This window comes from Prionailurus viverrinus, chromosome F1 (genome assembly GCF_022837055.1).
Source record: "Prionailurus viverrinus isolate Anna chromosome F1, UM_Priviv_1.0, whole genome shotgun sequence".
In the NCBI taxonomy this organism is placed as follows: Eukaryota; Metazoa; Chordata; class Mammalia; order Carnivora; family Felidae; genus Prionailurus; species Prionailurus viverrinus.
This window is the reverse complement of record NC_062577.1, coordinates 3383020-3396887: the sequence shown is the minus strand read 5'-3', so window position 1 is coordinate 3396887 and position 13868 is coordinate 3383020. Positions and strand designations below refer to the sequence as shown.

The following is a 13868-nucleotide window of genomic DNA, read 5'->3' as shown; positions in this document are numbered from 1 at the left end:
TGATCTCCACTGTTCGTGAGTTCGAGCCCCACATTGGGCTCACTGCTGTCAAAGCAGAGCCTGACTGAGATCCTCTGTCTCCCTCTCTCTCTGCCCCTATCCCGCTCATGCTCTCTCTCTCAAAAATAAATAAACATTAAAAAACATTGAGATAGCACCATGTCTTAGTCATCTCTGCATCTATCTTTCACAGATGCTAACAGTTGGCTACTAGAAACTCAATACTGTGTGTGCATGTGTGTGTGTGTGTGTGTAATTGGAGGGATGAGATTGGGGGAGGAGGAGAGAGGCAAGAAGGATAAGATACAGATTTTACTAATTCCGTAGGTAACTTGAAGTCTAAAGATGTTACGGCCTCTGCTCAGAGTCTTTTGGGGGAAACATCCTAGTGTAACTTGGCCAGGCTTAACTCTGCCTAAACTGCCCCATGTCTGAGAAATCAAGTCTGGACACACTTTCTTGGGAGAAGTATTGGTGGGTAACAAAGAAACAAAGTTGGAACAGTTGGTGCATTAATATCTGAAATGTAATTCGGGTGAAGTCATACTAGGTTCTGCCAATTTTCAATTGCTTCCAGCATCTTAAACATCAAGTGCCAAAACTTTCTATCCACCTCACTCACCAAACACCTCTGCTTCCCAGTCACTGGGGCTCAAGATCCCCATCTCTGAATCCCTGTTCTCCCTGTGCACCCCACGCTCCCCCAAATCACTTTCCAGGGCCACAGCCTGTCTTCTCCATGCCATTCACACTGGAACTACACTCCAGGTCCTTCCTTCCCTGATGTCTGTGGTCACCAAAACCTCCTCCCTGTTCCTGTCTTTCTCCAACCATCTATGCACCACTCTTTCATGCATTTTCTTTTTATTATTTTTTTAAGTTTATTTATTTTGAGAGAGACAGAGACAGTGCAAGAGGGGAGGATCAGAGAGTGAGGAGACAGAGAAGCCTAGGCAGGCTCCCCACCGCCAGCACAGAGCCTGACTTGGGGTTTGAACTCATGAAACCACTTGATCGTGACCTGAGCCGAAAGCAAGAGTCGGACGCCTAGTGGACTGAGCCACCCAGGAGCCCCTTCACACATTTTCTAGTTGCAGTTCTAAGTACATCATTGCCCTGCTGGAAGAAACTTGGATGCCACCAAGTATTTTCTGGAGCACATACTCCTTCTCCTTGAAATCATGGGCTTTAATCAGGTGATTCAGTTGAAAACCTCAGGCTCCATTCCCTCCACTTCTCTCACATCCAACCTCACTTTCTGCACTCCAACCCAAGGTGCTGTTTGTGTTTCCATGGCTTCCTTCTGGGCCTTTTGGACCGTTCTGCTCTTCAGCTGGACCCTCCTCTTTCTCACCTGCCTTTAAATCCATGTAACCTTATTGCCGTTTACAAGCCAAAGCCAAAGAGACAGATCATCCAGGGTGGTGAAGAGCTTATAATTTTTCTTCTTGAAAGACACAAGGTCTAACACTGTCTACTCACCAGTTGTCAGGACACCTCAAAAGTTTCTTCATTACCCGCTATGCTTTCACCCTTATCTCATTAACGGGTTGCCCATTAAATCTGAACCTTACCTTTCTTGTGGACAGGACTGCCCCGGGTTTACTGGTTTACTTAGTGGTCTGTACTAATTAATTTTGAAGGAAACCACTTTGAAGCACCCCATGTAGCTAGGGACATGCCCCCATGGAAGGAAAAGCAGAGGGGAGAGTGAGAGAGTGGGAGCAGGCAGCCAGGGGCCAAGAGCTGAAAGCATGGAGGTGGATGATGGGAAGGGGTGGGAGAGGTGATTGCATTCTGGGGCCTGGTGCTCACTCCTTTTGACCCCTTCAAGTACACGTTATTCCTCAAATGCCAGGCATAAAGCAACTAAGTTAAATTCTTTTCCTCCCCAGGAGGATCATGATGGATCTCAGTAGAAGGTTTTGGATTCAGCCAATAGAAAATGCATGTTCTTCAGATTTGGAGACAAGTTCATCTATGATAGAATGGACGTTACCATCATCCAATTGATAATTGGGCAGATTATTTCATCCACTCCTGCATTTTGCAGACTCTAGGGCACTCCCAGCCTGGGATCCAGTACCCCCACCTGTTTTAAACAGGTAATGAGTAAGTCACTGGTTCTAGAAATCCTTCCTGTCCCAAGCTCTGTTTGCCAGCTCTGTATTCTACCTCTTATATATGGGTCACTTGTTAGGGACTTCACATAGAAATCTCTCCTGTATCTAAAATAGTTTTCCCTAAAATACAGACCCCTCAGTTTGCTACACATCCCTTTAGAACTCTGTGACATCTTTCTTCTTAACAAATGTCACATTGCAGGGCGCCTGGGTGGCTCAGTTGGTTAAGTGTCAAACTCTTGGTTTCAGATCAGGTCATGATCTCATGGTTTGTGAGTTCAAGCCCCACATTGGGCTCTGGGCTGACAGCGTGGAGCCTGCTTGGGATTCTCTCTCTCTCTCTCTCTCTCTCTCTCTGCCCCTCCCCTGCTCATGTGCTCTGTCACTCTTTCAAAATAAATGAATAAATAAATAAATAAATAAGTCGCATCTAGATCTTCAATACTTCGTCTGAGGATCATGAAGAATTTAGGTATACAGGTCTATAACCATTTGTTGCTTTACTGTCTCATTTCTCATTTCACCTGAGAAAAAATTGAGCATAATCTACAACTTTTACTGTGTGGAACAATTTTTCATATAACCACAATATCACAGGGGGACTTGGATTCTCCAGGGAACAAGCAAGAAAATCTTAGAATCAACAGTCAGGTGTTAACGTTTCTTGAAAGTCAGAATCATAACTTCATGCCGTTAATTTTTTTGGCATAACAGCATGTTTGTGGCACTTTCCTAGGTACTGGGTGGAGGGGAAAACATATACTGAGGAAAATGAGAAAACACATAGAAAACGGGGACATTGGGGCACCTGGGTGGCTCAGTCAGGTTAAACATACAACTCTTGGTTTTGGCTCAGGTCCTGCTCTCACGGTTTCGTGAGTTCAGCCCTCATTGGGTTCTGTGCTAATAGTGTGGATCCTGCTTGGGATTTTCTCTCTCCCTCTCTCTTGGCCCGCTCATGCTCTCTGTCTCTCTCAAAACGAATAAACTTTAAAAAAAAATAACAACAAGACATTGCCCTTAAAGGCGTTACAGGCAGTTTTGTTATGAGTGGTGGTTATGCTCCATCACTAGGGCACAGACACTGAACTCAGTGAATGCTGAGTCGTTTCTCCCGGGAACTTGCAGTGTGAGGTTCCTGTGAGTCTCTGGTCACAGCATTTTCATCCATCAATCAATATATAACCTTGTTTTATGTGTGTTTCTCTCTAAAGACACCTTACTTAATATATATTATCGATTCGTTAACATTGAACTCACTGCCAACGACACTATAACTCATCCCACACCAAGCTTGTCTAACGCGTGCTTTCTCCGTAAGGCACATCGCCACCTTCTTGCACTTGGGAACGGTGCACACCACTTCAGCGCTCTGCTTGTGGCCATTGTAAACAGTAAAGTCACCAACAAAAAGCGCAATATGGAATCCGTGAATAATGAGGATTGGCTGTGTATTCCAAAAGGCATGTTAACAGCAAATTATAAAACTTACAAGGCAGAATTGAGGCAGAGCATTAGAGCCGGAACCAGCTACATAATTGACAGGCATGGGACAAAATGAAAATGCAGGGTCCCTTGTTCAAATACAGCAGCCCCAGAGCATCAAACCAGGTGAGGGCCTCTGTGAGGATGAGGCCCTTTTGACTGCACAGGTCCTATGTCCACAGAGCTGGCCCTGACCCTGACCCTTGGATTAGTACAACTTGGGGAGCGGGGACCATGTCAGGAAAAGTTTTTGTTTTTGTTTTTGTTTTTGTTTTGACAGACAGAGACAGAGTGCAAGTGGGGGAGGGGAAGAGAGAGAGGGAGACACGGGATCCGAAGCAGGCTCCAGGCTCTGAGCTATTAGCACAGAGCCCACATGGGGCTGGAACCCACGAACCACAAGATTGTGACCTGAGCTGCAGTCAAACGCTTAACCCACTGAGCCACCCAAGCGCCCTGTGGAAAGGTTTATCTTGGAGGTAGAATTCACGCCAAACCTTGGGTGGCTTGAAAAAGTGGCTCAAATGAATGGCTGAATGCTACCCACGCCTACCACGTTCACAAACAGAACAGCTGGGAAATGTGCTCTGGACCCCATAGTACAAAGGCTGAGGAGTACATATTGACCTTGACTGTGTGTCAGGTACTGGGGCGAACCTTAACATGCATTCTGCCATTTAACATCCCCAGAGCCCCGTGAAGGAGGAGTCACTTACACCCCATTTCCGGTTAGGGGAGGGGAGGCTTGGTGAGGCTGGATAACTTGCCCCATGAGGTGCAGCCAGGGGCAGAGGAAGGTCCTGAACCAGTGTCTCTGATTCCAAACGACACACAATCTTGACCATACCGTGGCCGCCTAGACAATGGGAAATACACAGCGCCCTGTTTTCACAGGGTTGGCTTTGACAGTCTCACGGCTGCTGGGCCAGGGATGCAGACACAGGTCACAGAGGGGACGGCCCGAGCCTGAGGGGCGCCTCCATTCCTCGCTCGCTCCTCAATCCTATTGGTTCCTGCCAAGGAAACTCGGCCACGCATTCTAGGCGTAGACAAAGGCCTTGTGTTTGCACAGCCCCTTAGAGTTTACAAAGTGCTTTCACTTTTGTTATCTCGTGCCTTCTCACAACAGACTTGCGAATTCCTCACTCACATTTTACAGTCTGGAAAACCATGAGCAAGGGTGAGTGACGAGTCCAAGGGCACGCAGGCGAGGCGCCGAGGCAGGAACTGGAACGCCGATCCAGCTCAGGGTCCTTCGGGCTCAGCCCCTCTGTCTTCACCTGGGACCACTGAGCGCTCAGTAGTCTGGTTACTCCTCTGAATACTAGACACGACAGGAATCTGCTGGCAGCCCGGGTCAGTCTGTGGACTGTTGGGCCGAGGGGGGGTTTCTAGCGGCTCAGAAGAGCAGGGTAATTAAGCAAAGTTGCTTGAGGGGGGCTCCCCTTGGTAGGGGAGAGGGAGAGCAGAGCAGTGTTTGAAGACTCAGGCACCGACTGGCATCTCTGCCCAGCCCTGGAAGGCTCTTTGGATCCGAGAGATGAGCCTTTCCTTGCTTCTTTGTGGCCTTGGCTCCTGGCCGCCTTGCTGTCTCGCAGCCAGGGCGCCCAGGCCTTTCACCCTCACGGGCCTCCGAGGCCCTCTGTCCTCCAGCACATGTGAGGGGACCAGGTGCCCTTTCTAGGGGCATGAGGAGAGGGAAGGAATAAAAAGACACACTGGCTCTGCTTTCCAGAATTAACGGCTAGCATCCGCTGAGGCTATTTGCACAGTAAACGAGAGTAAACAACAAAAAACAGAGAGGAAGCAAAACAACCCAAATGATCAAAAGCCATTCTGGTGGCGGTTGTAAAACTCGCTTTCTCTCTGCAGCAGAGGCCCCAGCACATGCCCCCTGTCGTAAAGGCGAGCTGCTCAGGAGGACACCTGTGCGGTCCCTTTTGCTTGGGGACACATGAGCCCCTGTGCATTTCAGGAGGAACACACACTTCTGCCGCCCTGCACAGCATCACACATCCGCGTAGGAAGCGGTCTGAGGGGTCTGAATCTCAAGTGGAAGTCCCTGGAAATTTGGGAAAATTCTCAAAAGGGGGGGGGTAGAAATTCAGCAACTTTATTCTGTTAGGTAAGGAATAATTCTGTGGCAGCTAAGCATCCTTCTGTCTCACCAAGAGATTTTGTGGTAGACTCATTCTATGGAAAGTTTTGTCTACAGTTTTCCATCTGTTGTGATAATCATTATTAGTCAAGCTGCTGTCACGCCATCTTGGGCTGTGATTTTTGTCAACTCCTCGCTGCTAAGCAGGGTCGGTCCTGGGGAAGGAGGGTGTACCTGAAGGGCTCAGATGGTGCATGTTCCCCGCGTCATGTGAGAAGTCTCTGGGCTGTTAAATACCATTTTCTAAAAGAAACATACTATGGAGTCTGCAAACATAGATATTTTCCAAGACTCATCCAGCAGCTTACCCCCCTCCTCCCCCCCCCCCCCCCCCGCCCCGCCGCCAGACCCTGTTTCAGCTGGAAAACAGGTACTGACATGGAGTTGACCCAAGTCTCTGACTCTATCAGAAAACTTCCCAGTCACTATCTGGGTTTCTTGGCCCCTGTGGATTCCCCATGCGCAAACCCCCATTTCCAGTGATCAGAGGGGAGTCCTGGGTCCTGGAGAACGAGCTTCTCTGCAGCTGCCCCCCAGTTGGTGGTCCGCAAAAATTAAGCTGCGTGTTTCAATTTTTTTTAATGTTTATTTATTTTTAAGAGACAGAAAGAGACAGAGTGTGAGTGGGAGAGGGGCAGAGAGAGAGGGAGACACAGAATCCGAAGCAGGCTCCAGGCTCTGAGCTGCCAGCACAGAGCCCGACGTGGGGCTTGGACTCACAAACCTCGAGATCATGATCTGAGTCGAAGTCGGACGCTCAACCCGCTGAGCCATCCAGGCGCCCCTAAGCTGTGTGTTTTAGAGTCTGTTTGTTGATTTACTTTGTATTGTTTCAAAAAAGCAACTGAGGCTAAACAGTGTTTTAAAATTAATTTGAGAATTTCATGCTCTGCTTGAGATGATTGGCAAGGAGAGTTATTTTTAAAACTAGAACCTCAGGACCAGGAGACATGAAACAGAAAGGAGTAGATTCCCATGTTATGATTAGGACAATGGCAGAAATTTTTCAAGTGGAATTTTGGGCTTAAAACCACTAGGATTCATCATGTTGGAAATATCAACAAAGCTTATTTCTCTGTAGTCCTCAACCAATCAAATTCTCCTTCCCTTCTTGGCCTCTCAATATATTCCATTTGAAAGACAGACACAACAGAGCCTTCCAAGAAAACAAGTTTATCATAGCAGTAAAGGATGTGGTAAACATATGTGGGCTAATGGATAGATCTTTTGTATCTCCTCGTGCAGAATAGAAATCAAAATAACAACAGAGCGACAACAACTAAGATTTATTGAGTGTTTATTGTGTGCCAGACCTTGTGCTAAGTGATTTATGTGATTATCTCATTTCTTCTGCCTGACAATCCAAGGTACTGTTATTATCCCCATCATACAGATGGGTTTGAGGTAGCTTGCCCAAACTATAACTAGTTCTATAACTAGTTCTACATCTCGTAAGGAACAGAGCTAGTATCTGACCTCAAGTTTGTGTGACTGCAGAGCCCATGCTCTTCAACACTGCACTTCACTAGAGAGAACGAGCTCGTAGCCAGACCTAAGAACTAAAGTTCGCGAGGACTTGACATTAACAAGAATCCCTCAGTCTTTAAAAAAAATTTTTTTTAACATTTATTCATTTTTGAGAGACAGATAGAGAGACAGAGTGTGAGTGGGGGAGGTGCAGAGAGAAAGGGAGACACAGAATCTGAAACAGGCCCCAGGCTCTGAACTGTCAGTACAGAGCCCGACTCGGGGCTGGAACTCATGAACCGTGAGATCATGACCTGAGCTGAAGTCGGACGCTTAACCAACTGAGCCACCCAGGCACCCCCTTTTCTTTTCTTAATTTTTTTTCTTTTAAGAATCCCTCAGTCTTTAAGGAAATAGGAAGCTGTGTTCCCTCATCTGTGCTCCCTGGGACAGTTAAGGGTTTTCAGGTTAACATTGAATAATCCAGGAGTTCAGGTAACTGGAAGATGACGTCGTCAAATGATTTAGATTCATTAAGATTTAAATTCCTTTTGTTGCTTGACTGTCACGTTTCTGCACCTGGGTATCTAAATTACCCTCCCCATGGTGTTTCTTGTACTTCAAGTCCCCTGGCTTCCATGTACTTCTCTGTTTTTCTTAGTGCCCATTGTCACTTGCTTCTGTGCTTGGGAGAATTTTTTCTTTATATATCTTGATTTCTCTTTCCCACATTTTTGTTTTGAAATAAGCCAAGAAGCTCTCCTGAAAAAGGCAGGTAGGATTCTTATTGGCTGTTATGTACTCCTTTGCTCTGCACTAGACTAACTTCAAAGTTTTAATTTTTATCTCTCTTTGCATCTCTGCAGCCCTTATTCACTTTATTCCTTTTCCCCTTTCTTCTCCTTTTCTGTACTAAATGTTCAAGGCAGCTCTTCTCTCAGAGGAAAGCAGCCCCTCCAGGAAAGAGGTGATTCGGCTTTCCAAGTTGCCAATTCAGCATGGCATCGGAGGATGCAACAGAGAGGCATACATTTAAAATTGCTGATAGGCATAGAAAAATCTTGTAGGGTGGTAGAAAACTGTGGAAGCCATGAATTTTCTGGGACCGCGTTCATTACTCACGAACTTTGGCAGGTGGAAGCCTGCTCACCTCTCCCAGAGGATGTCTGCTCCGGCTAATGGAATTCTTCTGTTTTCCTATGGCTCTGTTTTGTTTTCTTTAGGCACTGAGTCAAATGGCATGTGCCAGTGTGGGTGGTAGCTGTCCCCACTGCTACTGTCCTGGCATGGCTATGACCCTTCTCTCTCTATCAGCATCAAGAGGATGCCGTCATCCCGTGGCGCCCAGCAAAGCCCTCCATCCTCCACCTCCTAGAGCATCACATTGTCTCCAGATCCTTCCCTTTCGCCATTAACTGTGAAATACCCAGCGCAGAAATGAAGGTGGGGACACCAGTAAACGGATGCATTCCTGCATCCTGACAGTGATCTTCCTTTTCCTTGGGATTTCTCTTCTGCTGACTCGAGTTTCAAATCCTAGTGTTACTGTAACTAATTCCTGGCAGATGATGGATTTTTTTTTTTTAAAGCACAATTAAATTAAAGCAGACTTTGCTCTTCGTAAACTATTTTTAGTAAAATGTATAGGATGAAAAAAAAAAAGCCCAACTCAACACTAACAACATGCTCAATCTAGAAGGGAAAGCACATTGTTCACTCAAAACCCTTATACACGTTTTGTTATTGTTTAAGAAATGGACTGGCTTATTAGTCTACAAGAAATTTAACCTTGTGTAAATAAGTACGAATACATAGCAAGACATCGGAAAACCCTAATCTATATATACTCAAACAAAAGATTTAAAACTATTAAAAATCCTAATATGCCTGTAGATATACTATTTAATTTGCATAAAATAGTAAGCAGAGAGTTGCTGTACAAAATGCTACGACGTGGGCTCTAAAGCATATAGGCTTAGAAAATATCTAAGGACCATACACCTCCCATCTTAAAGTCAATTTTAAGTCCATAAACAACTGTCCACCCATACCTGGCATATATATAGTGAGGCCAGGATCCCAGTGCCTAATTACATGCTTAGCAAAAGAGGAAAAGGCAGAGGGTCCTTCATCAGAGGGCGGCTTCAAAATGGGCAGTGCTTAATTCCATGTGACCCCCAACTGGCTCATAATAGAAATGGCCCTAAAGTTTCTCTTTTTTCTCTTCTACACTGAAGAGAATTATGAGTGAGAAAATGCAGCCCACTGAGAAGCAAATCCTCACTGCAAACCCAGTGGTTGGAATCCCTGACTTGATTGATTGCCCTCATGGACTCTCTTCTCGCTGGCAAGAGCATCCTCGCCCCTGCCCAGGACCACAGAGCCACCTCCTCCGCGCTGCTCACCGGACCGGCCATCCATTATCCTTCCCTCAACAGCTGTTTTCTGCTTGCACTCCATGCAACGGGAGGCTTTTAAATTCCTCCTTCCTTCCTTCCTTCCTTCCCTCCTTTCTTTCTTTCTTTCTTTCTTCTCTCTTTCTTCCTTTCTTCCTCCCTCCCTCTCTCCCTTCTTTCCTTCCTCCCTCCCTCCCTTTCCCTTCCCTTTCCCTTTTTCTTTCTTTCTTTCTTTCTTTCTTTCTTTCTCCTTTCTTTCTTTCCTCCCTCCTTTCCTTTCTTTCTCTTTCTTCCTTCCTTCCTCTCTCTCTCTCTCTCCCTTCCTTCTTCCCTCCCTCCCTCTCTTTCCCTTTCTTTCTTTCTTTCTTTCTTTCTTGGTCTCTATAGCTTCCATAATTTCCTTTTGGGATCTAAGACTGTTCTTATTTATTTATTTAATCTTTGAGAGAGAGAGAGCACTCACAAGCAGGGGAGGGGCAGAGACAAAGGGAGACACAGAGTCTGAAGCAGGCTCCAGGCTCCGAGCTGACAGCACAGATCCCAACACAGGGCTTGAACTCACAAACCTTGAGATCATGACCTGACCTGAAGTCAGACGCTTAACCTACTGAGCCACCCAGGGGCCACATAACTAAGATTATTCTTCCCTTTTCCCCAATTACTATATTTGACAGCACAAAATTAAGAATCTGGTCATCACAGGTTTAACATCTCCATAAGTGGGACAGGTAGACCAGAGCCCCAGGGACAGCAGTCCTATCTTTGCTTCCCCTGGTGCCACGGCAACATTTTGCCTGCTGGGGGCTCACTGCAGGGTGGGGGTCACAAAGTCTGAGTGGTTCCCTGTGCTCTGAGTACCTGAGAACGACACAGATAGCACCAGGCTCTGACTGGAAAACAGGCTGCTGTCTTCTTTTCCTTCCAGGCAATAACATAATGAAGGATTCTTAAAAGGAAAACGAACAGCAGAAAGGTTGGTGCCTTTGCTAAATCCAGCAGACCAGACAGCCTACACAGAAAATCATCAGGATGGGTATACTTACGGAGCCAAAATGTAAAATTTTCCACAACAGTGAAGTTTCCCTTCTAAATAAAAGCAATTCCCATTATCTTGCAGCTCGATCTTTATATTCATAAAGAGGCTCTTCGATTCTTTTTTATTACTCTTTCCACAGTTTACCCAAAGGGTGAATAATTGACGCTGGTAATTCCCATCTTATTTCTGGAAAAATTAGGAGACAGAAGAGTGAAATGACTTTTATCGGATACACAGTAAGTCAGTGGCAAAATCTAAATTAGAACTCAGGTGCTTGGGTGGCTCAGTTGGTTGATTGTCCGACTTTAGCTCAGGTCATGATCTCACAGTTTGTGGGCTCAAACCCTGTATTGGGCTCTGTGCTGACAGCTTGGAGCCTGGAGCCTGCTTTTGATTCTCTGTCTCCCTCTCTCTGTGCCCTTCCCCTGCTCACACTCTGTCTCTCTCTCTCTCTCTCTCTCTCTCTCTCAAAAGTAAATATTACACTTGTAAAAAAAATGAATTAGAACTCAGCGTCTTTTTGAGTTCTCAACTTTCATTTTGCTCATCAAGCCACACAGACAATGATATTCAGTAGCCAGGGAAACACACACTGCCACAGTGTAAATTCTACAATCTTATGAATCTTTCAGGAAATTCTTGAAACGTCGCAACCCATAGAATCACATTTTGAGTGGTTTGTCACCAGGTCTTCCAGGTGAGATATTCTCTGCATTTTCTTGTGGCCTATTTGTCATATTTTATAACCTGAAGTTATTATTTTGGTACTTCGGGAAATAATTATTAATTTGTATTTCCCCCCTCCCCTCAAACAACATGCTAAAATGACAGCATATGCTAGACGTATGGCCTTGTCTTTGAATGGGACTTGTCAAAAATCACATCCTAACCCTGCCTGGTTGACAAATAAATTTTATAGCTGTCTGAAGGTTTAAAGCAATACAGATTGTCTGAGCCAATAAGTTGATTTGGTGAGAGCGGGATGCTAATGAGTCTTTGATCCGTGCAGAGGCCAGTGAGCTCTAGCATAGTCTCAGCCTGCACCCCTCACCCTGCCAGCTGTCTCGCAAATGCCTGCCATTGGTCACAGGGGGGACCAGGCAAGCTGGGAGTAGAGATGGATCAGTGCAAATCCATCATCTTTCCGAACGCATCACTCGAGTGTCGGTCCTCTGCAAGACAAACCAGCGGCATTCTCTTTCTGCCCAGAGATGGGCACGTTGCAATAAAGAACCGTTCCCCAACGGCATCACGGTCTTGTTTTTCTAAGGGAGACTTTTCCCCCTTGTGCCGAAAATAAATGTAGACTGGTGTGTACTTCATGACTTGGGCTCTTTAAAGATACTGTGTCTGGTGATCCTGGGGGTGAGGAGGGGTGAGTGTTGAGTCCTCAGGAAAACTTGCTGGGTCTTAGAAACTGACCATGCGGGTGAGTGATGTCAGGCACGCGGGGGCCGCATGAAGCAGCTGGGCTCCAGCGGGGAGGCTGAAACAGCCCGCAGCAGCTGGACAAACGCAGGAGGTCAGGCCGTGTTTGTGGACATTGACTTCTCCCTAAGCATCCCTGGATGGCAGGACACATCAAAGCCCATCACCCAGGAATAACACTCGGTGGGTTTTCTGTGTCTGACCCCCTCCCAAGACGCTGACCCAGGACAGACCAGGTCTTCTGTTGGCTTCATGCCCTTGGAGGATGGAGTCACATTCCTCCTGCACCTGCTATTTTTGGAATAGGTTGCATGACAGAGGAGGAAATAACCCACATCATTGTATCACGAAGGTAAAATTGGAAACAATTTTGTCCTTTGCTATTCACTTTCTTTTTCTGATGAAAATGCCTTTTTAGAAATGTTTTTTAAAATTCATTTTATTATTTTTTTAAAGTTTCGATCCAAGTTCGTTATACAGCATGAAAATGCCTTTTAATATTCAACAGATCTTTTTACCAGCACCAAAAACCCTTGGGTATAGTTGAGGTGGCAAGACGTTATTTTACTAACCAGAGCTCTTTTATGATAATACAGAAAAGGACAAGAAAACATAGTCTCTAAGGTTTAGGAGCTGGGATTATCATTAATTTTTAAAACTGTTGATGTTGAATGGATGGAAATAATTAGGGAGCCCTCTTTCGTGGCAAGAGGAGGCATATGCACTGGGGACAACCACAGCAAAAGCTAAAAGAGCTGTTCTGTACAGGGTAACGTTCCAATTTTGTGCTCAAAGTGCTTGAACCCAAGATGAGGCAGTGCCATTTCTAGCCTGTTTCCTGTTCACCTGCAGGCTCCGAGTTTTAAATGGGTTGGACTCCAAAAGCTCCCTGGAAGACTGTCATGTGGAATTTTGGACGCTCTCCCATAGGAATATAAGGACTTTTCACAATAGTAACGTTCCCATGACAGCCCTTGAACATGCGTTCTATCTCTGCCATGGCCTCAAGACCCCCTTCCCAGGCAGCATCTTTTGGGCGGCCCCGCACTTCTCTCCCCATGTGCTGCTGTTCCAGGGCCCTTTCATGCTGTTCCTGCTGCACCGAGTCCTCGATGTTCTGGGATCTCGCGGCAATAGCTCCCACCTCTGCACTTCATCCTGGTCCTCCTCCACCTGGAAGGTGGGTCCCCAGGGCCGCGTGGCTCGCTGCCATGCTTCCTCCAGGGCGCCGTCTCTGACATCCCTGACCACACGCCACCCAACATGCCCACCCTGTGGGCTCCATGTTTCTCCAGAGCCCTCTCACCGTCTCCTCCCACCCACAGGTAGGCAGGCTTCTGCAGGCAGGAGTTTTGTCAACTTTATTCACTGCTTATTTTCAGCACCTAGACAGGTGCCCGGCCCAGGGTCAGTGCTCAGGGAGCACTGGCTGGTGAGCAGTACTGTCCTGCACCTGTGTGGCCACGCCCATCTCACCTAGTCTGTCTTCTCACCTTGGGGGGGGGATGCATTTCCCCCTTCCCACAAAGCACTGCTGGCATGAGCCACCGAGCAGTGTCACCGAGGATGACAGTTTCCCTCTCTCAGCCATGGTGCTTCATCTTTGAAATCAGAGTGTCCTATTAGCTGCTGGTTATGATCCTTGAGAGCTCTTTTTTTTTTTAAGTTTATTTATTTATTTTGAGAGGGGGAGGGGCAGAGAGAGAGAGAGAGAGAGAGGATCCCAAGGAGGCTCTGCACTGTCAGCGTGGATCCCAACGTGGGGCTCGAACCCA

The 13868-nt window shown here is 46.5% G+C and overlaps 1 long non-coding RNA gene across 1 annotated transcript; it reads left to right on the top strand.

The window, feature by feature from the left end:
* The first annotated feature begins 4720 nt into the window (after positions 1-4720).
* On the top strand, positions 4721-10666 carry LOC125154975 (uncharacterized). Its single transcript, XR_007148006.1, has 3 exons — positions 4721-4788; positions 8548-8676; positions 10555-10666. It is a non-coding gene; the product is annotated as an uncharacterized LOC125154975 (long non-coding RNA).
* The last annotated feature ends 3202 nt before the right edge of the window (positions 10667-13868 follow it).